The sequence below is a fragment of the Aquarana catesbeiana genome, linkage group LG01 (genome assembly GCF_042186555.1).
Source record: "Aquarana catesbeiana isolate 2022-GZ linkage group LG01, ASM4218655v1, whole genome shotgun sequence".
NCBI classification, from domain to species: domain Eukaryota; kingdom Metazoa; phylum Chordata; class Amphibia; order Anura; family Ranidae; genus Aquarana; species Aquarana catesbeiana.
The window spans coordinates 565,164,864-565,192,183 of NC_133324.1; the positions used below are offsets into that span (position 1 = coordinate 565,164,864).

General features: G+C 43.4%; 1 long non-coding RNA gene across 1 annotated transcript; it reads left to right on the plus strand.

The window, feature by feature from the left end:
* Nucleotides 1–453: 453 nt before the first annotated feature.
* Nucleotides 454–26,908, plus strand: LOC141106253 (uncharacterized). The gene is made up of 5 exons (XR_012235704.1): nucleotides 454–1,495; nucleotides 17,254–17,311; nucleotides 21,814–21,892; nucleotides 26,192–26,240; nucleotides 26,634–26,908. It is a non-coding gene; the product is annotated as an uncharacterized lncRNA (long non-coding RNA).
* The last annotated feature ends 412 nt before the right edge of the window (nucleotides 26,909–27,320 follow it).

The window sequence follows — 27,320 nt, forward strand, 5'->3', positions numbered from 1 at the left end:
CTGGAACCATAAGCGACCTAGAATCGCAAGAAACTTGCTCACTAGATCTAAACGTAGTGGGGGGCTAGCCCTACCAGACATTAAGGGTTATTTCTTAGCGGTTGTATTAAATAGAATCTCAGACTGGAAATACCACAAAGACTCTAAGTCAGGGGTCTCCAACCCCCAGACTGCGGCCAACTACCGTGCAGCAGCCTGTTTACAGGCGGGCCGCAAAGTCTGCACAATCTGAGGTGCGGCAGCGGTGGGCGAGCAGAGAGATCACCGCCAACACTGCACTTCCGCCCACACAGCCCCGCCGCTACACTGTTGGGGGTGAAGCAGGCGAGCAGAGAGATGACATCATCTCCCACCGCTCGCCAGCATCACTGCTGTTCCACCTACACAGCCCGGCCGGTATACTGTTGGGGGTGAAGCAGGCGAGCAGAGAGATGACATCATCTCCCACCACCCGCCTGCATCACCGCTGTTCCGCCTACACAGCCCAGCCGGTATACTGTTGGAGGTGAAGCGGGGGAGCAGAGAGGTGACATCATCTCTCACCGCCCGCCCCGCATCACCGCTGTTCTCTCTCACGCGGAACACACCACTCCACTGCACTGCTTCTGTGCTTAGTGATAATTTGTGTCTAGAAGGCAGGAGACAGTGGCATGTGCAATCTGCATCTGGTGGCATGTGGCTGTGGAAATCGGCATCTGGTGGCATGTGGCTGTGGAAATCTGCATCTGGTGGCATGTGGCAAGTGACTGTGGCAATCTGCATCTGGTGGCATGTGGCAATCTGCATCTGGTGGCAAGTGACTGGCATGTGGCAATCTGCATCTGGTGGCAGTCTGCATCTGGTGGTATGTGGCAATCTGCATCTGGTGGCATATGACTGGCATGTGGCAATCTGCATCTGGTGGCAGTCTGCATCTGGTGGTATGTGGCAATCTGCATCTGGTGGCATATGACTGGCATGTGGCAATCTGCATGTGGTGGCATGTGGTAATCTGCATCTGGTGGCACGTGGCAAGTGACTGTGTCAATCTGCATCTGGTGGCATGTGGCAATCTGCATCTGGTGGCATATGGCAATCTGCATGTGGTGGCATGTGAAAAGTGACTGTGGCAATCTGCATCTGGTGGCATGTGGCAATCTGCATCTGGTGGCATGTGGTAATCTGCATCTGGCCGCATGTGACTGTGGCAATCTGCATCTGGTGGCATGTGACTGTGGCAATCTGCATCTGGTGGCAATCTGCATCTGGTGACATGTGGCAATCTGCATCTGGTGGCATGTGACTGTGGCAATCTGCATCTGGTGGCTGGTGACTGTGGCAATCTGCATCTGGTGGCATGTGGCAATCTGCACCTGGTGGCATGTGACTGTGGCATGTGGCAATCTGCATCTAGTGGCAGGTAATGTGGCAAGTGGCAATCTGGTGATAGACACCGTGGCAAGCTGCATCTGGTGGCAAGTGACAAACTGCATCTGGTGGCAGATTCTGCATTATGGTGAGTTGAACTATTTAATTTTATATTATAATATAATGATAAAAATAACGCGCTTCAATCATCCTGACACCATATTAACCATGATGTTGTGATGATTGAAGTGCTAACACCAGCCTTTTTCTGACAGATTGGCTGCAAAAAAACGCATTGTCACCCAGACACCCCCCACCCTCGGGCCTTGGCACAATTTTCATCCACAATGCCGGTCCCCTGTGCTAAAAAGGTTGGGGACCACTGCTCTAAGTTATGGGTGGCCCTTGAATCTGAACTTGTGGTGTGGATCTATTCCCTAGAATATGGATGCCTAAGAAATTCAGGAATCTGTCCACATCCACCTCATCTCTCACATGGTCCACCTTTTATGATATGGGACTCTCTGTGCAAAACACACAAATGGCCACATAATTCTCCCCTCATGCAACTGTCTGGGCATGCCTACTTCCTACCGGGGACCCTGAACCCTGAATCTCACTCTATGAGCTTTGGATCTATGACCCTTTTGCATCAAGTAACATCTACCACAGGCATTCTTCCTCTCACGTCCCTTCTGCCATCCGCAGCAGTGTCATTCCTAGACCAATGGAGATTCCAACAACTTTCCGCTTTTATAAAATCACTCCCCAAACCACTACGCTCTGTCTCGGAACTGACTCCGATCGAATTGATCAACCTATTGCTAAACCCATTTCCTACTTCTACCAAGCCTTACTTGCCCTATCCTCAAAAGATGAGTCGACTTTCCTACATAAATGGGAGCAGGACCTACAGAAACCACTGTCTGAGGCCCAACGATCTACAATTCTACAGCTAACACATACCTCTTCGATGTCTACTAAAACAGCTGAGGTGAATTATAAATTGATGGTGAGATGGCACTTCACCCCAGTGGTGCTCCATAAGAAGTTCCTAATAACCCTTGGGTCGTACTGCTTAAATGTACAGGCAAACCAGTGGGAACATACAAGACATTGATAACGCCTCATTTTCTGAACGCTGCAAAGCCACTTATACCCAGGCATTGGAAACAACCCACTATCCCAAATCTACGTCAGTGGTTGTCAGAAGTTGACCATACTTATCATATGGAAGACCTCACACTTTCCCATAGAAACAAATCTGATTTGTCAAAAAAAATATGGTCCTGCTGGTTTGACTTTAAATTTTCATCCTCCGACGCGGAAATCATGTCGCAAACTGTCTAACATGTATCTCAGTGGGTAACTGTGTATGTAAGCATCTGGATGACGCAGGGATCCTATCTCTTCACCCTACCCCACCCCTTCTTTTTCACTTCTGCTCCCCACTAAGTTTTTTTTCCTCCGTTTTCTGTTATTCGCTATTCTTATGCCCCGTACACACAATTGGACATTGCGCCAACAAAACCGTGGATTTTTGTTCAAAGGTTGTTGGCGCAAATTTGTCTTGCATACACACGGTCACACAAATGTTGGCCAACAATTACGAACGTGGGAACACGGTGACGTACAACGCGTACGATGAGCCGAAAAAAAGGAAGTTCAATAGCCAGTGCGCCACCCTTTGAGCTCCTTCGGCTAATCTCGTGTTTATCTCGTGTTAGTAGCAGTTTGGTGAGAGACGATTCGTGCTTTTCAGCCTTGTGCTTTACAGTTTGTTTCTGCTTTTCAGTTTGTGCTTGTCGGTTCATATCTGTTCTTTAGTGAATGTTGTCAGTTTGTTCCTGTCTTTCAGTGCGTTCTGATTATAGTCCGCTTCTGATTTTCAGTGCGTTCTTGTCTGCTCGTTTCTGATTTTCAGCCTGTTCTTCTCAGGTTCTTTCTGATTTTCAGTGCGTTCTGTCAGTTCGTCTGAGCAGCCGTTCGTTTTCTAGCCATGTTTCGGTTACGTTCTCGTCGTAGAGTTCGTGCTGTTGTTGGACTTGGTGTTGGAGTTATTGCTTTGACCCAAGTCCAGTCCATGAACAGGGGGAGGAGGAGTTCTTGGACCAAAAATTGGTTGCTTAATCGTGACCAATTCTCTCTCGCAGTGTGTTTTTATATATATATATATATATATATATATATATATATATATATATATATATATATATATATATATATACACATACACTCTGCATCCAGTCAATGTAGCCTGGAAATCTACATTCTACAGTGAATTCTGTGGTGTACTATTTCTAATCTACTTCAGGCAGTGTATATTTAATATATATATATATATATATATATACAGTCAGTCTAGTATATACACGTATATGTATATATATATATATATATATATATATATATATATATACATATATATATATCTACAGTGGGGCAAAAACGTATTTAATCAGCCACCAATTGTGCAAGTTCTCCCAATTAAAAAGATGAGAGAGGCCTGTAATTGTCATCATAGGTATACCTCAACTATGAGAGACAAAATGTGGAAACAAATCCAGACAATCACATTGTCTAATTTTTGAAAGAATTTATTTGCAAATTATGGTGGAAAATAAGTATTTGCTCACCTACAAACAAGCAAGATTTCTGGCTCTCACAGACCTGTATCTTCTTCTTTAAGAGGCTCCTCTGTCCTCCACTCATTACCTGTATTAATGGCACCTGTTTGAACTTGTTATCAGTATAAAAGACACCTGTCCACAACCTCAAACAGTCACACTCCAAACTTCACTATGGTGAAGACCAAAGAGCTATCGAAGGACACCGGAAACAAAATTTTAGACCTGCACCAGGCTGGGAAGACTGAATCTGCAATAGGCAAGCAGCTTGGTGTGAAGAAATCAACTGTGGGAGCAATAATTAGAAAATGGAAGACATACAAGACCACTGATAATCTCCCTCGATCTGGGGCTCGCAAGATCTCACCCCGTGGGGTCAAAATGATCACAAGAACGATAAGCAAAAATCCCAGAACCACACGGGGGGACCTAGTGAATGACCTGCAGAGAGCTGGGACCAACTTAACAAAGGCTACCATCAGTAACACACTACGCCGCCAGGGACTCAGATCCTGCAGTGCCAGACGTGTCCCCCTGCTTAAGCTAGTACATGTCCGGACCCATCTGAGGTTTGCTAGAGAGCATTTGGATGATCCAGAAGAGAATGTCGTATGGTCAGATGAAACCAAAGTAGAACTGTTTGGTAGAAACACAAGTCGTCGTGTTTGGAAGAGAGAGAATGCTGAGTTGCAACCAAAGAACACCATACCTACTGTGAAGCATGGGGGTGGCAACATCATGCTTTGGGGCTGTTTCTCTGCAAAGGGAACAGGATGACTGATCCATGTACATGAAATAATGAATGGGGCCATGTACCGTGAGATTTTGAGTGCAAACCTCCTCCCATCAGCAAGGGCATTGAAGATGAAACATGGCTGGGTCTTTCAGCATGACAATGATCCCAAACACTACGCCCGGGCAACGAAGGAGTGGCTTCGTAAGAAGCATTTCAAGGTCCTGGAGTGGCCTAGCCAGTCTCCAGATCTCAACCCCATAGAAAACCTTTGGAGGGAGTTGAAAGTCAGTGTTGCCCAGCGACAGCCCCAAAACATCACTGCTCTAGAGGAGATCTGCATATATATACAGTGGGAAAGTATAAAATTAAATTTTTCACTCTTTGTTATATTGCAGCCATTTGCTAAAATCATTTAAGTTCATTTTTTTTCCTCATTAATGTACACAGAGCACCCCATATTGACAGAAAAACACAGAATTGTTGACATTTTTGCAGATTTATTAAAAAAAGAAAAACTGAATTATCACATGGTCCTAAGTATTCAGACCCTTTGCTCAGTATTTAGTAGAAGCACCCTTTTGATCTAATACAGCCATGAGTCTTTTTGGGAAAGATGCAACAAGTTTTTCACACCTGGATTTGGGGATTCTCTGCCATTCCTCCTTGCAGATCCTCTCCAGTTCTGTCAGGTTGGATGGTAAACGTTGGTGGACAGCCATTTTTAGGTCTCTCCAGAGATGCTCAATTGGGTTTAGGTCAGGGCTCTGGCTGGGCCATTCAAGAACAGTCACGCAATTGTTGTGAAGCCACTCCTTCATTATTTTAGCTGTGTGCTTAGGGTCATTGTCTTGTTGGAAGGTAAACCTTCGGCCCAGTCTGAGGTCCTGAGCACTCTGGAGAAGGTTTTCGTCCAGGATATCCCTGTACTTGGCCACATTCATCTTTCCCCTCGATTGCAACCAGTCATCCTGTCCCTGCAGCTGAAAAATACCTCCACAGCATGATGCTGCCACCACCATGCTTCACTATTGGAACTGTATTGGACAGGTGATGAGCAGTGCCTGGTTTTCTCCACACATACCGCTTAGAATTAAGGCCAAAAATTTCTATCTTGGTCTCATCAGACCAAAGAATCTTATTTCTCACCATCTTGGAGTCCTTCAGGTTTTTTTTAGCAAACTCTATGCGGGCTTTCATATGTCTTGCACTGAGGAGAGGCTTCCGTCGGGCCACCCTGCCATAAAGCCCCAACTGGTAGAGGGCTGCATTGATGGTTGATTTTCTACAACTTTCTTCCATCTCCCGATTGCATCTCTGGAGCTCAGCCACAGTGATCTTTGGGTTCTTCCTTAACTCTCTCATCAAGGCTCTTCTCCCCCGATAGCTCAGTTTGGCCGGACGGCCAGCTCTAGGAAGGGTTCTGGTCATCCCAAATGTCTTCCATTTAAGGATTATGGAGGCCACTGTGCTCTTAGGAACCTTAAGTGGAGCAGAAATTTTTTTCTAACCTTAGCCAGATCTGTGCCTTGCCACAATTCTGTCTCTGAGCTTTTCAGGCAGTTCCTTTTACCTCATGATTCTCATTTGCTCCGACACGCACTGTGAGCTGTAAGGTCTTATATAGACAGATGTGTGGCTTTCCTAATCAAGTCCAATCAGTATAATCAAACACAGCTGGACTCAAATGAAGGTGTAAACCATCTCAAGGATGATCAGAAGAAATGGACAGCACGTGAGTTAAATATATGAGTGTCACAGTAAAGGGTCTGAATACTTAGGACCATGTGATATTAGTTTTTCTTTTTTAATAAATCTGCAAAAATGTCAACAATTCTGTTGTACATTAATGAGGAAAAAAATGAACTTAAATGATTTTAGCAAATGGCTGCAATATAACAAAGAGTGAAAAATTTAAGGGGGTCTGAATACTTTCCGTCCCCACTGTGTATATATATTTATATATATATATAGTGCATTCCGTGGTGTGCTATTTCTAATCTACTTCAAGCAGTGTATTTGATATATATATATATAGATAGTCTAGTATATATATATATATATATATATATATATATATATATATATATATATATAGATATATATAGATATATCTAGATATAGCTAGATATATCTAGCTATATCTAGATATATATATATATATATATCTATATATATATATATAGATATATATATATATACACTCTGCATCCAGTCGGTGTAGCCTAGAAATCTATTTGATACAGTTCAACCGTAGTGCAGTTGCTACTACTTTTCTGGTGGTGTACACATCACACAATACAGTGCAGCTGTAGTGCAGTTGCTACTACTTTTCTGCTGTGTACACATTACACAATACAGTGTAGCCATAGTGCAGTTGCTACTACTTTTCTGGTGGTGTACACATTACACAATACAGTGCAGCCGTAGTGCAGTTGCTACTACTTTTCTGGTGGTGTACACATTACACAATACAGTGGAGTGTGGTGTTGCCAAACAAAATATACATCATGTCCGGAAGGCCACCAAGGAGAGGCAGACGCTCACAGGCCACTAAAAGAGGGCAAGCAGGCTCTGTGTCTACAGTCAACAATGCTGGTTGCGGACATGGTGCATCCTCTGCAGGTGGCCATGGGGCACGCTGGTGATTTTTTTCTGCTGCTGGCCGTGTTATTGAGTCAGAACATGCAGAAGAGTTGGTGGAGTGGATAGCAAAGCAGTCCTCATCCTCCTCATCCTCTGTCACCCAGGCTCAGAGTAGTTTGCCTTCCAATGCAGCTGCCAAAGTGGCCTATTCCACCAGCTCCTTGTCCACAGTCACTCGGTCCCTAGCCCCACCATCATGCACGGAGGAGTCCCCCAAACTATTTGACCACAGTGTCAGGTACATGCTGATGGAGGATGCGCAGCGATTGCAAGGCTCCGATGTTGGTTCCCAGGTTGAGGAAAGGAGTAACATGAGCCTAGAGAGAGGGGGTGCCCAAGAAGGACTAGTAACTGGCAGTCATGTTCCCCCAGTCGCAGCATACTGTCAAGTTTGTCCAGTGATGAGGAGAGAGGGGATGATGAGGTCACTGACTCTACTTGGGTGCCTGATAGAAGAGAGGAGAAGGCACAACTCCAACAAAGCTGGATGTTCTCTAGGGGGCAGCTTAAGGGCAGCCGCCCTACTGCATCACACCACAGAGCTCCGCAGGTGCAGGGCGCTGCTGACTCCCCGTTGATTTTGAAAAGTTCCTTGGTGTGGGCCTTTTTTGACACATGTGCAGCAGATCGCACCGTTGTGTTTGCAACCTATGTCTGAAGCGGATCAAGCGTGGTCAGAACAGCAGCCGCTTGGGCACCACATGCTTGACTAGACATATGACGACATCCTATGCAGTCTGTTGGCAACAGCACTTGAAAGACCCACATCAAGGAAAAAGGCGGACTTCTCCTTGCTCCTCATCTGGGATCTCCAACCCCACTATACCTCCAGTCCTCTCAAAAACCTGCACTGAAAGGAATGAAGGTACAGCAATAGGTGTCCCAAGTACTTGCAGCCAATCTGCTATCAGTACACCTCCATCTGATTTTAGCAGGCAAATTTCCCTACCCCAGTTGCTAAACCAGAAAAAGAAATTCGGTCCCAGCCATCCACATGCTTGGCATCTGAATGCTAGCTTGGCCAAATTGCTAGCACTGCAACTGCTGCCTTATCAGCTGGTAGACTCTGCCCCCTTCCATGAATTTGTGGAATGTGCTGTACCTCAGTGGCAGGTTCCAAAACGCCATTTTATTTCACGGAAGGCCATTCCAGCTCTCTACCAGCATGTGGAAGGCAATGTTTTGACCTTGTTGGACAGGGCGGTCAGCAGTAAGGTGCATATTACCGTTGACTCATGGTCCAGCAGGCATGGGCAGGGACATTACCTTTCCTTCACGGCGCACTGAGTAACTCTGCTGGCCATGGGAAGGATGCAGGACAGGGTTCAGTATTGTTGGAGTTTGTTCTGCCACCACGCCTCCAAAATGCTAGTGGTCATTCTGCCACAGCTCTCTCCTCCACCCCCTCCTCTTCTTCTTCCTCTATGGCCTCTTCTGATTTCTTCTCTGAACCAGCGGTGCTCCGTAAGTGGTCAAGGGCCTACGCAAGCACTCAGGCAAAAAGATGCCATGCGGTGCTTGAGTTGGTCTGCTTAGGTGACAGGAGCCACACTGGGGCAGAGATTCTGTCAGCTCTGCAGGGGCAGGCTCAGAGGTGGTTGACGCCATGCCAGGTTCAGCCAGGAATGGTTGTATGCGACAATGGCACCAACCTTCTCTCCGCCCTCTGACAGGGACACTGGACCCATGTCACATGTTGGCACACGTCCTGAATTTGGTGGTGCATCGGTTCTTGAGCAGGTACCCAGGCTTACAAGATCTTCTGAGGCAGGCCAGAAAAGTCTGTGATCATACAATGCCAGTGCTCGGCTGGCTGACATTCAAAGGGTATGCAACCTGCCCATCAACCGCCTCATTTGTGACATGCCCACCAGGTGGAACTCAATGTTGGCAATGCTGCAGCGGCTGCACTCGTAGAAGAGGGCCATCAATGAGTACCTGTGTGAGTATGGCACCAGGACAGGGTCGGGGAGCTTGGCTTTTTTTCGCCATGCCAGTGGCTACTGATCAAGGATGCATGCACTGTCCTGTCACCATTTGAGGAGGCCACGAGGATGGTGAGCAGCGACAGTGCATGCATCATTGATACTGTCCCTCTTATCTTCCTGTTGGAGCACATGCTTCGTGGAATAATGGACAGGGCACTTGAGGCAGAACAGCAGGAGGAAGAGGAGGACTTCCTTACCTCTCAAGGCCCCCTTTATCCAGATAGCATTTCTGTGGGCCCGCCAAACACACAGGAAGAAGAGGAGGAGTAGGATTGTGTCAGCATGGATGTAAAGGATAACACTCAGCAGCAGCCTTCAAGGGATGGTTTTCAGTCCCCAGAAACCCAAGGAGTTGTACGTGGTTGGGAAGAGGTAGTTCCTGACAACGTCATCCTCAGTGACCCAGAGGACTCACAATGGAATATGTCTGCAAACTTTTGCTACATTCTGCAAAGCCTGCGAAAGGACCCTAGGATTCATGGTATCAAGGAGAGGGATGGCAACTCTTCTTGATCCACGTTACAAGGGTAAGGTTGCAGAATTCATCCTGCCTTCGCAGAGGGAGCAGAGGATGAAACATCTTCAGGAGGCCATTAAGAAAGGTTTGTGCAATGCGTTTTTAGACCCTGGGAGGTTACAATTTCCTGGTGCTGGACAACGTGTTGCTGAGGCTTCAGTCAGTCAGAGGAAGAGCGGTGGAGAAGGTGGCTGGCTAACCGATGCCTTTAGACAATTTTTTAGTCCTCAGAGCCAAGGTCTGATTGGTTCAAGCAACAATCGCCAGCGTCTATTACATGGTGCAGGAATATCTTGGGGCAAGAGCAGACTTGGAGACCTTTCCAACAGACCATCCACTGGGTTACTGGGTCTTGAGGATGGACCAGTGGCCAGAACTTGCTCAATATGCAATCGAGCTACTGGCCCGTCCTGCATCCATCGTTATTTCTGAACGCACATTCAGTGCTGCTGGAGGTTTTGTAACGGATCATAGAGTGCGCCTGTACACAGACTCCATTGATAGGCTATCAAGCAGCTGATGCTGATGTAACTGATTGATTTTTCTATGGATGTGGGATCCCTTGAAGACTGCCTATGCTGAGTGACTATCCTATTCCTCCTCAATCTTGATGATGCTAGCTTCCAACAATATTATTGGTTTAGGGCACCACCACCACTGCCTAAGGTCCAATTTTTCTGCCCCTGTTTAACAGGGGCATGTAATTACAATTTTTGAACAAATATTTCATAGCAGGGCCCGTTCCTGCACCCAACAAGCGTAACTGTCCGGGGTTACAGTGTTGTGGCACCAACACCACCACTGCCTAAGGCCCAATTTTTCTGCCCCTGTTTAACAAGGGCATGTAATTACAATTTTTGATCAAATATTTCACAGCAGGCCCGTTCCTGCGCCCAACAAGAGTATCTGTGAGGGGTTACAGTGTGGTGGCACCACTACCACCAATGCCTAAGGCCCAATTTTTCTGTCCCTGTTTAACAGGGGCATGTAATTACAATTCTTGATATAATATTTCATAGCAGGGCCCGCATTCCTGCGCCCAACAAGTATGTCTGTGAGGGGTTACAGTGTTGTGGCACCACCACCACCACTGCCTAAGGCCCAATTTTCTGCCCCTGTTTAACAGGGGCATGTAATTACAATTCTTGATATAATATTTCATAGCAGGGCCCGTTCCTGCGCCCAACAAGTGTAACTGTCAGGGGTTACGGTGTTGTGGCACCACCACCACCACCACCACTGCCTAAGGCCCAATTTTTCTGCCCCTGTTTAACAGGGGCATGTAATTACAATTCTTGATATAATATTTCACAGCAGGGCCCATTCCTGCGCCCACCAAGAGTAACTGTGAGGGCTTACAGTGTTCTGGCACCACCACCACCACCCAAGGCCCAATTTTTCTGCCCCTGTTTAATAGGGGCATGTAATTACAATTCTTGATATAATATTTCATAACAGGGCCCGTTCCCACGCCCAACAAGCGTAACTGTCAGGGGTTACAGTGTTCTGGCACCTCCAACACCTAAGACCCAATTTTCTGCAGAGTATTTAGGGCAGACAGTATAGTATATATACTTCTGTTCAGAGTATATAGTGCCTGGGGCCCCCCCACGCCATTTTTTTTCAAATTTGGGTGCGGGGTTCCCCTTAATATCCATACCAGACCCAAAGATCCTTGTAATGGGCTGGGTGGACCCATGCCATTTTTCATGTATATTGCTGGGACCCGACAATACATTACAGCCGCAAGCAGTTTTAAATTACTTTTTTTCCTTTAGAAATGTCATTTTGCTGTGGTATTGTTCTAAACATGGGAAAACTGCACCACTTTACAGGCATACTATAGACACCCCCCAGGAACGATATTTAAAGGAATATTTAATTTTTATTGTTTCACTTTAAGCATTCTTAAAATCACTGCCCCCGAAAAAACATCAGTTTTTAAAACTTTTTTTTGCATTGATACATGTCCCCTGGGGCAGGACCCAGGTCCCCAAACACTTTTTAGGGCAAAAACTTGCATATAAGCCTTTAAAATTAGCACTTTACATTTTTCACATTCGTGCCCCATAGACTTTAACGGTGTTCGCACAAACTTTTTTGCATGTTCGGATGTTCTGGTGTGAACCGAACCGGGGGGGGGGGTGTTCGGCTCATCCCTACTCCCCAGCATGCTATTCTGGGCCCATACACACCTAGCCTAGTCACTTAATAACAATGTATTTTGTCAGCTCCATTGTAGTGCTTACCCTAAACACGCCCTAAAATGTGTCCAAATGTTATTGTTGTCCTTAAATTCAGGCATAGTGCAAGAGGCTTTTTTGGGGGGGCCAAAACTCATTTGGAACCAACCCACTCCCCAACCGCTAAGTCATCCGATACCAATACTCTATCTGCTGACTTTGCCAAATCCAAACACACTATACCTACCTCTTTTGTGGTCAGATTTATGGATGAATTCACCAAAGCATGTAGTGCAAGTGCCTGCCTGAATACTTTCAAATGGTACTCTTTAAAGTTTTGTTATCCTATTATCTTGATAGGTAATTGCAGAATGTAAAAATGTGCTTCAATTTGGACAGTGTGTATTCATATTTTTGGATTATGACACTTCTTACCTGTCCAGTGGGCTGCCAATAGTGTAAGCAGGGGCTGGCCAAAGTAACACATACTATTTATGCATTCAGCTCTCAATGAAGTGGAAACAGTTACCTGTCCAAAACATTTCTCCCCACCATAAAATTTTTCCAATGGGCCATCAGAGGGGGTGAGGAATCTAAAAAGTGGACCTTATACTTTTGTCTTTAAATACTCATTTCAATAAATGTTCTACTTATGTTGGCCAAGAATGTTTGTGTCTTATCTGCTTGCGATGTTATGTGCAAAAGTACACTTTTTTTCTTGTTTGACTCCACAGTTTCCTTCCATCCCACAGGAATGTCAGAGTGTGGCCTCCCAATTCGACCAGCAGTGGGACTTTCCCAACTGCGGTGGTGCGATAGATGGGAAGCACGTCTGGATCATCCCACCCCCAAACTCAGGGTCATACTACTAGAATTACAAGGGGTACAGTAGTATTGTGATGTTGGCGGTGTTGTCGGCGACTTATGTGTTTCTCTATCTAGACGTGTAGAAGAATGGCCGTATGTCAGATGGTGGAGTGATCGCACAGACTGAATTTTACAGGGGTCTTCAGAATGGCAGCTTAGGCTTGCCACTTTGCGCTGGGGGACCATCTGATGAGGCCATTCCCCATGAGGACCCTGACTCCAGAACAGAGGGTTTTTAACTACCGGCTGGCCCGTGCCAGAAGAGTGGTCGAAAATGCCTTTGTCATAATGGCCAGCCTGTCAGGAAAGGTTCTCTCCGTTGGTAATATCAGCCATTTGGTGTGCAGTACTGAGGCCCACCAGCAGGTATCTAATGGCAGTTTGGAGCTGTCAGAAGAGCTTTTCCCTGCTGGTATTATGGCATCTTTTGACCGCAGTACTGGCGTCCACCAGCGGAGGGATCCTGGCAGTGTGGAGCAGGTATTACCTTCTGCAATCAGGCTTCACCTGACTTCGTTAGCAGCTATTGTATAAATACCCGGCAAGTGCACACTCATCTTGCCCTGGTATTGTCCTTGTGCCCTGACCTGCAGCATGTTTACCTGCTATCCTGATGCCTGGTGCCTGATGCCTGATGCCTGATTCCTGTATTCCTTATCCTGAATCTGTTATATCTGTTCCTGTATCCCTGGATCTTTGCCCTGCAGCCTGATCCCTTCCATCTTGTTCCCTGTCTGTTTACTCCTGCCCCCCCCCATCTACTGATCTCCCGTTTATGGCCTGGCCTGGCTTGACTATGATTCTGGTCTCCCCTTTTGCTACATATGCTAGTTGGTTTATTATCACTATTTGGTTGTTTGGTTTGTTCACTCTGTTTGTATGTGTATGTCTGTGGTGTGTTCACATGTATATGCATTTACCTTAATAAACTTACTTTCACCTGTTTATGTCTGGTTCACTCTGTTGCAGTCCACACAGTTCTGGTCTTATTTGGTATATGACACAGCCAGTTCAGGCTTTTTCAAACAGCCATCAATATGGCCGAATACAAACTGAATGATATCATTATGAGCTGCTGCATTCCTCATAATTTCCTAAGGAAGAATGCAGCCAACTATCTGGCCTCAGTTGCGACTGAGGCCGACTCCCTGGCACAAACAATGACGGCGCTTGAAACTGGCGATCTGGCTTGCCCCCCAAAAGTACGACAAAGCTATATGGAGTACTTTGTGGGTAGGGAGGCAATTGATTTACCAGAGAATCTGGAAGCTCTTTAACCGCCTGCCGACCGCCGGCTGTCAATTGACGGCCAGGCGGCACAGCTCTCGTTGCGGGAGGGCGTCATATGACGTCCTCGCTTTCTTAGGCCACCAGGGGCCGCGCGCGCCGCCGCCGGCGATCGCGCGCGCCATGTCACTAGGCACCCGGTGCGCGTGCCCAGCGGCCACGATGTCCGGTATCACAGCATCTGTGTGTGTAAACACACAGATCCACGTCACGGTCCTGTCAGAGGAGAGGAGACCGATGGTATGTTCCCAGTACAGCGGAACACCGATCGGTCTCCTCCCCTAGTGAGTCCCCGCCCCCTACAGATAGAATCACTGCCTAGCAACACAGTTAACCCCTCAATCACCACCTAGTGTTAACCCCTTCCCTGCCTGTCACATTTATACAGTAATCAATGCATTTTTATAGCACGGATCGCTGTATAAATGTGAATGGTCCCAAATATGTGTCAAAAGTGTCCGATGTGTCCGCCATAATGTCGCAGTCACGATAAAAATCGCAGATCGCTGCCATTACTAGTAAAAAAATAAAAAAAAATTAAAATGTTATAAAACTATCCCCTATTTTGTAGACGCTATAACTTTTGCGCAAACCAATCTATATACGCTTATTGCGATTTTTTTTTACCAAAAATATGTACAAGAATACATATTGGCCTAAACTGAGAAAAAATTTGTTTTAAAGAAAAAAAATTGGATATTTATTATCGCAAAAGGTACAAATTATTGTGTTTTTTTAAAAACTTGTCACTCTTCTTTTGTTTATAGCGCAAAAAATAAAAACCGCAGAGGTGATCAAATACCACTAAAAGAAAGCTCTATTTGTGGGGAAAAAATGATAACAATTTCATTTGGGTACAGTGTTGTATGACCGTGCAATTGTCATTCAAAGTGCGACAGCACTGAAAGCTGAAAAATGGCTTGGGCAGAAAGGGGGCAAAAATGCCCAGTATTGAGGTGGTTAAAATCATTTTTTTTTTTTTAAAACTAAACTCATATTTCATTTGATTTACTGCTTGTGTTTCTTATCTGTCTCCTAGGTTCTCCAATGGCCTTTTATTTTTGGCCATTTTCTTCAATAGTGCAAACGTAACTTATTAAATACATGAGTTGACAATCTCTTCTTCAGCTAACTATTATGTTATGTTGTCCTGTGGGTCTGCTACACACACACAATGTTTTTGTTGTTAATGTATGTAATGCATTAATGATAAAAATAATCATCCTTTTCAACTCCGTGATTTAACTGCTCGTAGTCCCCAAAATGGCCTGATTTTGGCAAATTGGCAAATTTTACAGCCCAGTGGGGGTTATTTACTAAAGGCTAATCTTGAAAGTGCACTGAAAGTTCACTTGTAGTGCAAAGTGGATTTGCCTTTAGTAAATACTCCTTTATTGTCACTGTAACTACACCAACTTACTAAAAAAAACGGTATTGAGCATTGAAAGAAGAAGCCACACATTGTTGAGTATAAAACATTTTACTCCAAGCACATTCACATGTGCGTTATAAAAGGGTTTTTTAACAAACCAACATCTTTGGTGTATAACATGTATGTTTGACAGTATATAGCCTTTTTGTGGCTAAACAGGCATGTTTAAAACCATAACATACACATCCTCAACTCAGGAACTTAAAAAGTTCAACTTTGATAAAGTGAAGGCCATATGAGACATTAGTATATCAAAACTGTGTTGATGTCGCCTTCATCAGATGAGGTGATCTCACCCCTGTAAAAGCCAAATTTTGAAGATGCACACAAATTAGGACTCAAAATTTACATTTCCCTCATGATCCCATGCCTAAAATGTGTGTCTTTTCCCTACATCTATTTTGATAAAGCCACAAAACACACAGTGTGTCAACATGTGCTATCTTGTCTATTATTTAGTAAGTCTGTTTGATTCTCCTGAAGAAGCGCTAAGCGCGTAACATGTAGAGCTCAAGATGCTACTACCATCTCAATCAGCTACATAGCCCTTATCCGGAGTTCAATACACCAATTATGGAATGAGTGGTATTTCATACCTAAGCCATCTATGCTATCTCCCATGACTATGTACTGGATATACTAGTGTAACTTTGTTATATCGACTCGCTCTGTTGATTTTTTTTTATATGTATTTTCTATGTTTAATAAATTTATAGTTTTTTTTATCATACACCCTTTGTGGTCGTGCCTAAAAAGTCCAAGCCCTCCAATTTCATTAATTGGCTTTCAATTTAGGATGTGGCACAGAGTACTTTTCCTAGTATCCACAGTACCACTCTGTGGTGATACAAAACCCTTTATTTAATTTATATGGGTGGTAACACCTGGGCACTTGTTTTTTAGTGGTTTTTGAATGGCTGTCATATACTTTCGACTGTTTTATTATTAATTACCCAATATCTTCTTAATTTACCTTTGGTACTGACCTTTTGTTTTCTTTTTAAAAATTGACTTTGTGGGCTCAGGCTGGATGGGGTACATGACTGACTATTTAGACTAATTGTAACACTGATACTGAGCAAGAGATAGGCATAAATCAATACATGGCTAAGTTGAAACGTTTACTTGAACCTTTACTGGCACATAGAATTCTTATAGAAATATGTTTGTGAAAACATCAGCCCTCTTGGCTTAAAGGTGCAGATCTATCCATCTTTCCAAATTACTCCGGAGTTTAAGGTAGCCTGGGAAAATGTACTTACACAATGCAGTTCTGAACTCATGAAACTGCTGATTACCCAGTACCAATCTGAACTCAATACTCTAGATCAAGAGATCCTTCTATTGCAATCCATGAATGAAAGTATTAAGAATCATGCACAATTTGCCAAGCGGGTACAAGAAACTAAAAATTATGTAACAAGAATTAGAAAGGATATTATCTACAAAAAACATAACAAATTATCATAGGATAGGCTGGCTTTCTCTGAAGGCTTTGCCTATCAGTGGCATAATCCTACTCAAGGGAGGGGTTCTAGAAATAAAAATCGTATGTCTAGAATCAAAAATTATTACACAGCAACTGACGATGACACTATATCTGATTCTTCTCTTTTTTCTTCCCAGTCTCTTCCTAGAAAAGGAAAAGGAAACTCCACAAGTTTTCACAGCAACCTAGGAGCATGTAAGCAGGATTATGGTGGTGGTTCTTTTACACCTTCTTCTAAAAAACATCCCCCTACCCAAGACATTAGCTTGCTTTACCACACTCAAACACATGGTAATACATAGACATGTGCACACTGAAATATTTCGTTTCGGAATTTCGTTTTCGTCTGAAAAATAAATTTATTTAGTTACTCCCGAAATTCGTTTTTATTTATTTCGTTTTTCGTTAAAAATTGCATTCGTCCGAAAATCTAAATTCAGGTCGAATCTGTCATTGAAGGCTTATGGTGTCTGTCGAATGTTCAAAGAAGATTCGACGGAGCAGCTAAACTGTACGATGCCATATAGTTTACCTGCTCCGTCGAATCTTCTCAGAACTTTCAACAGACACCATAAGCCAAAGTACGTGTGTACTTAGTTCTAGCTATTTTACTGCTCCTCCTCTTTGGTTACAATTAGCCAATAACATTCATCATCATCATTATTTTTGTTTATCTTTTTTCCCCTATGTCGAATCTTTTTTCCCCTACGTCAAATCTTTTCTCCCCTACGTCGAATCTTTTCTCCCCTACGTCGAATCTTTTCTCTCTATGTAGAATAATCTTGGACTAATAGAGTTAAGGTTAGGCACATTCGACCACAGGTTTGATGGACACAGATTGTTATTGTCATCATCATGTCGAATCTCCTATCTATATCGAACTGTTGTAGCAACGAAAACGAAAATAAAGCATTTTTTTATGTCGGATCTTTCGTTTTTCGGATTCTGCACTTTCGTTATCGTTTGTTAAAACGATAACGAAAATACCTGAAATTCGGACGAAAATGCAGTCGGACGAAAACGAATGCACATGTCTAGTAATACATTGAATAACGGAGGTGGGTCTCAGTCTCAACCTAAATATATGGGTTCCACTGCCCCCTACAAGCTATACAAATACTTAACACTCAAGCACAAACTCATCATTCTTCCCAGACAACTCCCAACCACAATACTTTTTCAGCAGTTGCTGGCCGAGCTACTCTAGCTTCTGCTGATCAGGTGCAATCACAAATACTTACCCCCCTCATGACCATCCCACCTACAGCACAACTTCAAATGTATACCAAACAGAGCACCTTAGATGTACATATCCAACCTAATATCCCCCCAGCCAAATTTTCAGTTGCCCACAACCACAACGCTTCTGACATAGCACCAGGCTTGGGTGTTATTAATCTTACCCCTTTCTCTTTTGATGACGAGCAACTGGATGTCCTTAAATTTTCACTCAGTTTCTGCCCATCGACAAATATCGACAAATACGAAGCCATCAAAGATGTCTATCTTTTCTCACGAAATCTCACATATAAATTTCTTTTTGATAGGGACCACCTCCAATCAAAACAAGACAAACTTATTTCTGAACAGGTGAAGCATTTCTCGATTGAGGACTTTCCAGCCCTCCACGATTTAATGCTTCTCCTTGACGAAAGTGACCAATCGGAGGAGCCTACCAGCCAGACACCCCCCCAGGGTGCCTTATGCTCCATCCCATTGAGATCTTCTACCAATCAATTCAACCTAAATCTCAACGCTTCTCAGATTTGATGACGAACCCCCATATTTGGGCCTTTCTGATGGGCACAGTCAATGATATCAGACATATGACCATTATACCCAGAGCAAATAATTTGACATCCTCTCAGTTACGAGCTATTCAATATCTACAGAATCACCCCAACCTTGAAATCAAGGCTTCTGACAAAGGAGGGAACATTGTCCTAATGACCAAAACATACTATGAGACAATGGTCATGAATATTCTATGTAAAAAACAATGGTATTCTCGCATATCGGAGACCTCCATCACCAAATTGAAAAACTAATATTTTTCTATATAAATAAAATCAATTGTGCTCGCGCTAAAAATGTGAATTGAAAAAAAAAATATGAATATATATAAACTGAGTATAAAATATAAACTAATTGTGCAAAAATGTTAAACCATAATTAGTATGCTAATAAAAACTTACATGTAAAAATATATATATATATAATGTGCAATCCTTATATATAAAATTCACAAAGTGCATCCACATAAAAGTGCAATCCTTATATAAAATGCTGAAAGTGCATCATGCATGAATATAGACCTAATTAATAAGTGCAAATCCTGTGACAATCAAGTGTCCAAACAAAATACGATCAGTAGATTCAAACTGAAACAAAGAAGTGCAAGAAAACAGTGTCCATGAATGAAGTGTTCATCAAGCTTCTCCTGAAAAGTGTCCAAATCACAACAAGCTGGATGTGCTCTCCCGTGATCCCCCACTTGTGCTTGCGCTCACCTCTATTCGTGTGACACGGTAGTTAAACAGTGTCAAAACACTCATTGGGGCCACTCCTGGGCTCACTCAGGATGCAATGATGTATGTCCAATCCTCACAGGTAAAACATCATTCATAAAAGAGAAAAAGAAAGCTCCATGGTGTAATATAGTAAGGGATTTAATTAAAATAAAAGAAATTCCTCCAGGAGGGTACTCACAGTATGCAGGTGCTACAGTGCACCAAACTATATAGGTGTATTTCGTTTAGCAGCGGCTCGTATGGCGTGCGGTGTGGTGTATATTCCTCTCCTTCCCTGCTGACAGCTCCGTCCTAGGGCTGAAACTACTGTGAATTTATCTTGGAGTTGTTGAGATTCATACTCACCCGTAACTGCTTTAAATTTAAAGAGTCCCACTTCCTCCAGGTACAGGGGGTAGCGATGGGCACATGTTGTGCATCTGCCTACGCCTTAAAGACCAAGATCATTGTTTAGCCTCTACCCTTTTTAGGAAAGAGACTGCAGGTAACACCCTGCTACATGCAGACAGTGCTCACCCTAGAGCACTTATCAAGAGCATTCCATATGCCCAATATTTAAGATTACGGCGTAATTGTACCCATCTGGATGAATTTAAAATCCAAGCAAATGCTTTCTGCATAAAGCTGTATGTCAATCACGCAATTCTTTACTCTACAAAACCAAACAAACAAACACCAGTCAGACTGTCAAATATATCACCAGATATTCAGAACAACACAAGGAATTGTGTAACATCTTCGCCAATCACTGGCCAACTCTCCAAGAGGATCCTATCCTCAATAAGTACATTAGTCCCTTCCCAGAAATTGTATTCAGACGAGCAAGGTCTCTACGTGACAAGTTAACATCCAGCCACTATTCAGATAAACCCAAAAATAAACAGCTTGATCATGGTATGACACGGTGTGGCAACTGCTCATTTTGCCCGTAGATCAATGTAGGCACCAGGTTCACTTTTCCAAATGAAGAAACCTTTGTTCCCAAATTTTGTGCTAACTGTGATACTCAAGGGGTAGTATATCTCATGTCTTGCCAGTGTGGGGCCTTCTATGTGGGGAAAACGGCCAGACACTTAGGATCGAGAATCAAGGATCATATTTACTATTCAGCAAGTGGAAAAATGGTTACTGCTGTTAGCAGACATTTGGATTTGTATCATAAATTTGATGTTTCCTTGATATCTTTCATCGTACTGGCCGTCATCCCCAAGGATCCCAGAGGTGGTGAATGGGACAAATACATTCTCCAAAGGGAAACCACATGGATAGAGAGCCTTGGTGCCATCCATGCCCCTGGGATAAACGAGGCACATACTTACAAACCTTTTTTGTGAACTCTGGTATTAGCGCCCCTAATCGTATGTAAAATAGTTGACTCTCTTCATTAGTCCCCTATCATCTCTCACACATACAATATATCTGTTTCCATACGTTTAGTTCTGTCCATTCACCCCCTTCAGCTTAATATTGCCCCGTCCTGTCCTCTTTAAGGCCCCTTTTACACGGGCACCATCAGTTTAGCCACGTTAAAAACATATCAATTCTTATCCGTTGCTTCATCCGTCTTCATCCGTCATCCGTTCCGTTAATCTCCGTTTTCATCCGTCTTCCGTTCCGTTAATATCCGTTTTCATCCATTAATGTACACATTTACATCCGTTTTTTCATCCGTTTTTGTATCTGTTTTCATCCGTTTGCAGCAGTTTCTTTGCATTTAAGGAAATTACCCAGAAAGCCTTGCTCCACCCATCCTACATTGCCATGCATATATATATATATATATATATATATATATATATATAAATATATAAATAGTGCAGTGCAAATTTAAATTTATTAATTCATTAATTTGGGTATTTCATTGTGTTTTGATAGCATAAAAAGACACAAAAGCACATGATATGTTCAAAACAGTTTTACTATTCTGCATAACCCTTTTAAAATAAAGTTTTTTTCACTTTGTTTTTTTATTTGTCAAAGTATGAACTTTGAATTATTTCTTCAAAACGGATATTAACTGATCGGACGTTGACGGACATTGTCAGTTAACGTCAGTTAATATCCGTTTTGACGGATCCGGACGTAGCTTTGTACGTTAAAAAAAACGGATAAAAACGGAAGCGGAGGTTAACTGATGGTAACAGATGGTCATCTGTTTGCCCATAGGAATGCATTGTCGTCCGTCGACGGATGGAAGAAAAATGGATGGACGGTCCGTCTGTGTGAAAGGGGCCTAATGCATTAAGTATAATCTCTATTTGAACTTTATACTAGAGTTCATATGTTATTATATCCACCAATTTCTAATATTGGTTAAAAACAGTTTGTTTTCTTACTGTGGTATTGTTGTTATCATATATTACTTTGTTTTGTGGTACCAATACTATTGATTTTATACTGCGTTTATTGTTTTATGCTGGCAGTTTTCTGCATGCATCTTGGTGGTACTAGCCTGGTTGTGGTCGGACATGGCTTATTATTCGGTACTATGCGGCCACCCAGCGACACATCTCCTTCTCCTTAGGATGTAGGCGCATGTTGGAACCGCCAGGGGGAGTTCCTCTCCCCCTGCCGTATCCACAGTTGCACCTCCTGCTCTACTTTCCTCTCTCGCGCGCCGTACTTGTATCAACGCCAACGTCAGGTCTGGGAGCATGCGCAATGTGCGATCAGCGGCTGGCTTGGATGATGTCACATCGGCGTCTGCCGATTGGGGGGACTACTAGCGGGGCGTGCGTACTTAGGGACGCCGTTTTAGCATTCCTCACCTAATCTTGGCTGCGGCTGCTTCCTACCCCAGCAGCTGTCCACAGTTGGACTTTTACTCTAGTCGGTACTATCAGGTATGCCGCCTTAACCTCTGCTCTTTTATTTCAGTGCCCCCCCTATCCTAGCTGCCGGGGGAAGAACTCCTCCAGTGAGAGTGGGGGGGCAGCAAAGGGAAAGGAAACACAGATTCTGGTGGTAGGGGACTCAATTCTTAGAAGGACAGAGAGTGCAATCTGTAACCAAGACCTGAAGCGCCGGACAGTATGTTGTCTACCGGGCGCTCGGGTTCGGCACATCACGGATCTTGTGGACAGATTACTGGGAGGGGCTGGGGAAGACCTGGCTGTCATGGTGCACGTTGGCACCAATGACAAAGTCAGAGGCAGATGGAGTGTCCTAAAGAACGATTTTAGGGACTTAGGAGCTAAATTGAGGAAAAGGACCTCCAAGGTAGTATTCTCAGGAATACTACCGGTACATCGAGCCACACCAGAAAGGCAGAGGGAGATTAGGGAAGTAAACAAGTGGCTGAAGAGCTGGTGTAGTAAGGAGGGGTTTGGGTTCCTGGAGGACTGGGCCGACTTCTCAGTCGGTAACCGGTACTATAGAAGGGATGGACTGCACCTAAATGAGGAGGGTGCAGATCTGCTGGGAATGAAGATGGCAAAAAAGTTAGAGGGGTTTTTAAACTAGGCCATGGGGGGAGGGTCCAGAGGCAGAGATAGCCAGCACGAAAGATATTCCAGAGGGTAGTATTGGGGGCATTAGTGGTAGATTAACCAAAGCACAAAAACACAAGGTGAGTATAGTAGCAAGTCCTAGTTGCAATCTCGAAACACCCGATACGAGGACAATATGCGACCGGTCTAAACTATGTGGCATGTTCACCAATGCCAGGAGCATGACGGACAAGATGGGTGAACTAGAGATACTGTTGTACGAGGAGGATTTGGATTTTGTGGGAATTTCAGAGACCTGGTTCAACAGCTCTCATGATTGGCTGGCAAACATTCAAGGGTATACCCTATACCGCTAGGATAGAGAGGGTAAAAAAGGGGGAGGGGTATGCCTATATATCAAGAATAAAGTACAAGTGAATGTGAGAGATGACATCACTGAGGGAGCTAGAGAGGAGGTGGAATCCTTATGGGTAGAGCTCCAAAGGGATGAAGCTAAGGGGAAAATAATACTGGGAGTATGCTATAGGCCCCCTAACCTGAGGGAGGAAGTGGAGACAGATCTCCTATCACAATTTGGATTAGCAGCAAGGATGGGAAGTGTTATCATAATGGGGGATTTTAATTATCCAGACATAGACTGGGCGGAGGGAACCGCGCATTCATTTAAGGCTCGCCAGTTCCTTAATGTCTTGCAGGACAATTTTATGGGTCAGATGGTAGACGCACCAACTAGAAATAAAACATTACTGGATCTACTGATTACCAACAATACAGACCTGATCATGGATGTGGAAATACGGGGCAATTTAGGTAACAGCGATCACAGGTCAATTAGTTTCAGTATAAATCACACAAACAGGAAACATAAAGGGAATACAAAGACACTGAATTTCAAAAGAGCCAACTTCCCTAAACTACAAACCTTGCTAAAAGGCATAAATTGGGATAAAATATTAGGAACAAAGAATACGGAGGAGAGATGGGTTTGCTTTAAAAGCATATTAAATAAGGGCATTAGCCAATGTATCCCATTGGGTAATAAATTTAAAAGAGCGAACAAAAGTCCTGGATGGCTTAACTCCAATGTAAAAATGCATATAAAAGCAAAGGAGAAGGCCTTCAAAAAATACAAGGTTGAGGGATCATCCTCAGCATTCAGACTTTATAAAAAATGCAACAAGAAATGTAAGGGTGCAATTAGGACAGCTAAGATAGAACATGAAAGACACATAGAGCAAAAAAAAATCCCAAGAAATTCTTTAAGTATGTAAACAGTAAAAAAGGGAGGACAGACCATATTGGCCCCATAAAGAATGAGGAAGGACATCTGGTTACAAAGGATGGGGAGATGGCGAAGGTATTGAATTTATTCTTCTCCTCAGTCTTCACGAGGGAATCGGGGGGCTTCAGTAACCAAAACTGCAGTGTTTATCCTCATGACACAACACAGGAAGCATCCCCATGGTTAACAGAATTAAAATTAGACTTGAGAAACTTAACATTAATAAATCACCGGGACCAGATGGCTTGCATCCGAGGGTACTTAGGGAACTCAGTCAAGTGATTGCCAGACCGTTGTTTACAGATAGTCTACTGACTGGAATGGTACCAGCTGATTGGAGAAAAGCCAATGTAGCACCAATACATCCCTGGGAATTACAGACCAGTTAGCCTAACATCAATAGTATGTAAACTCTTGGAGGGGATGATAAGGGACTATATACAAGATTTTAGTAATAAGAACGGTATCATTAGCAGTAATCAGCATGGATTCATGAAGAATCGTTCTTGCCAAACCAATCTATTAACCTTCTATGAGGAGGTGAGTTGCCATCTAGATAAAGGAAGGCCCGTAGACGTGGTGTATCTGGATTTTGCAAAAGCATGTGACACAGTTCCCCATAAACGTTTACTGTACAAAATAAGGTTCGTTGGCATGGACCATAGGGTGAGTATATGGATTGAAAACTGGCTACAAGGGCGAGTTCAGAGGGTGGTGATAAATGGGGAGTACTCAGAATGGTCAGGGGTGGGTAGTGGGGTTCCCCAGGGTTCTGTGCTGGGACCAATCCTATTTAATTTGTTTATAAACGATCTGGAGGATGGGATAAACAGTTCAATCTCTGTATTTGCAGACGATACTAAGCTAAGCAGGGCAATAACTTCTCCGCAGGATGTGGAAACCTTGCAAAAAGACCTGAACAAATTAATGGGGTGGGCGACTACATGGCAAATGAGGTTCAATGTAGAAAAATGTAAAATAATGCATTTGGGTGGCAAAAATATGAATGCAAACTATACACTGGGGGGAGAACCTCTGGGGGAATCTAGGATGGAAAAGGACCTGGGGGTCCTAGTAGATGATAGGCTCAGCAATGGCATGCAATGCCAAGCTGCTGCTAACAAAGCAAACAGAATATTGGCATGCATTAAAAAGGGGATCAACTCCAGAGATAAAACGATAATTCTCCCACTCTACAAGGCTCTGGTCCGGCCGCACCTGGGAGTATGCTGTCCAGTTCTGGGCACCAGTCCTCAGGAAGGATGTACTGGAAATGGAGTGAGGAGTACAAAGAAGGGCAACAAAGCTAATAAAGGGTCTGGAGGATCTTAGTTATGAGGAAAGGTTGCGAGCACTGAACTTATTCTCTCTGGAGAAGAGATGCTTGAGAGGGGATATGATTTCAATATACAAATACCGTACTGTTGACCCCACAATAGGGATAAAACTTTTTCGCAGAAGAGGGTTTAACAAGACTCGTGGCCACTCATTAAAATTAGAAGAAAAGAGGTTTAACCTTAAACTACATAGAGGGTTCTTTACTGTAAGAGCGGCAAGGATGTGGAATTCCCTTCCACAAGCGGTGGTCTCAACGGAGAGCATTGATAGCTTCAAGAAACTATTAGATAAGCACCTGAATGACCACAACATACAGGGATATATAATGTAATGCTGACACATAATCACACACATAGGTTGGACTTGATGGACATGTGTCTTTTTTTAACCTCACCTACTATGTAACTATGTAAGACTACTAAATAATCATTGATTTACTCATTTTTACATAATTTTTGTCTTATGGCTTCCGCAGCGTTCTCCACACAATTGTGTTGTCTTCTCCCAACACCTATCTAATACACGTAAGTATACACCTTCCCTCTACCAATCCCCCTATCCTACTGTTTCCCCTCTCCTATTTCATCGATCTTAACATTCTTTAATTTCAATTTACCATAGTTTAATTGACCCTCTCCTCTTAACAAGAGGACCTTCTGATTGCTATACCCTTTTGGCCTTCTATTTTATCTTTTATTTACATCCCAATATGGGGCCTCGAAACAATTATCTGTTGCTATTTTGTTACGCATGTCCCCATAGTTCACGAATCTTGCGTGTGTCCCTCATGTCGACCGGTCTACATATTCCATCTCAGCATCCCTTAGTCGCAGTATTAATATCAATTTTTTAATATTATATCTGTAGGTTTTATGTATTATGCTTTTTTTTTACCATATATTTTGTCTTTTATTTAGTAAGTCTATTTGATGCTCCTGAAGAAGCACTAAGCGCGTAACATGTAGAGCTCAAGACGCTACTACCATCTCAGTCAGCTACATAGCCCTTATCCAGAGTTCAATACACCAGTTATGGAATGAGTGGTATTTCATACCTAAACCATCTATGCTATCTCCCATGGCTATGTACTGGATATACTAGTGTAACTTTGATATATTTATATGCTCTGTTCATATGGTGTTTTTTATATGTATTTTCTATGTTTAATAAACTTATAGTTTTTTATATCATATACCCTTTGTGGTCGTGCCTAAAAAGTCCAAGCCCTCCAATTTCATTTTTTGCCTTTCAATTTAGACAATGTGGCACAGAGTACTTTTCCTAGTATCCACAGTACCACTCTGTGGTGATACCAAACCCTCTAATTAACATGTGCTATCTGCCATCATGGGATATCAATGTACTCGTTTTGTGGGTGCAACCCCTTCCTCCAAACTAAAGTAGGTGAGAGGAAGGGGTTGCACCCCCGAAAAACGTCCATTGATCCCCCATGTGGGAGCTAGCACATGTTGACACACTGGGCCTTATTTCAGAAAGGACAATCCACTTTGCCCTACAAGTGCACTTTCAAGTGCACTTGCATTGCACTTGTAGTGCAAAGTGTTTTTTTTTTTTTAAATAAGCCACAGTGTGTCAGCATGTGC